Below are 1108 nucleotides of genomic sequence, written 5' to 3' on the forward strand. Positions count from 1 at the left end.
CGGGAGGATGAGGATGGAGCGGGGGGATGAAGGACGGAGCGGGAGGATGAGGACGGAGCGGGAGGATGAAGGACGGAGCCGGAAGGATGAAGGACGGAGCGGAAAGGACGGAGCAGGAGGATGAGGATGGAGCGGGAGGATGGGGCCGGAGGGATGAAGGACGGAGCTGGAGCCGTCAGGAGGGAGATGGAGAGATGAAAGGGGAGCGATGGAGGGATGAGGATGGAGCAGGGGGATGAAGGACGGGGCGGGGAGGGTGAGGATGAGGATGGAGCGGAGGGAAGGTGGATCGAGGTGGGGGATGAAGGACAGAGGCGCGGTGATGCAGCCCGAGGATGAGGATGGACGACAGGGCAGGAGGGGTGAGGAGGGAGCGGGGGGCTGAAGGACAGAGCCGGGGGGCGAGGATGAGGATGGAAACGAGGGACAGAGTGGGAATGACGGGGCCGGAGGATGAGGATGAGGATGGAGCGGGAGGACGCGGCCCGGCCGCGACTCTCGGCAGCCGCCACCGCCCGGGCTCGGGGCCTGCACGAGCGGGGGGGGGCTCCGGGCCGGCCCCCCCGGCGGGGCACGGGGGGCTTTGGGGACCTCGCTGCGGGGTCACCACCCTGAGCCGCAGGAGCCCAGCGGGGGTCGGCACCGGGCTGTGCCCCCCGGACTGGGAGGGGCCGGTGGGACTGGGGGGCTCAGCCTCGCGCCCCCCCGCCACCATCCCGCCATTCCCGGGGGGGGGAAACTGAGGCACAGCCCAAGGTCACCCCGCTCCGGTGTCGCCGGGGGGGCACTGTCACGTGTCGGGGGGGGCTGGGGATAACCGGGAGAGCTCCCCGGGGTCATCCGCACCTTCCTGCGGGGCTGGCGACGGCGGGGACGGGAGAGGGACACACCGCAGTGCCACCCCCCCCCGTGCCTCAGTGTCCCCCCAGGGCTGAGCCGGGGGTCCCGCGGAAGGGGGGTGGGGTTTGTGCGGGGGGGTCAGGCCGTGCCCTCCGGGGTGCACCAGGGGACCCCAGAACAGCCCCCGAGCTGTGGGGGAGGACGGGCAGGGACGCGCTGAATTAACGGGGGTCCCAGCAGCCCCTCCCCCATTATGGGGCAGTGACCC

This window comes from Parus major, unplaced genomic scaffold, assembly GCF_001522545.3.
Source record: "Parus major isolate Abel unplaced genomic scaffold, Parus_major1.1 Scaffold378, whole genome shotgun sequence".
Lineage (NCBI taxonomy): Eukaryota > Metazoa > Chordata > Aves > Passeriformes > Paridae > Parus > Parus major.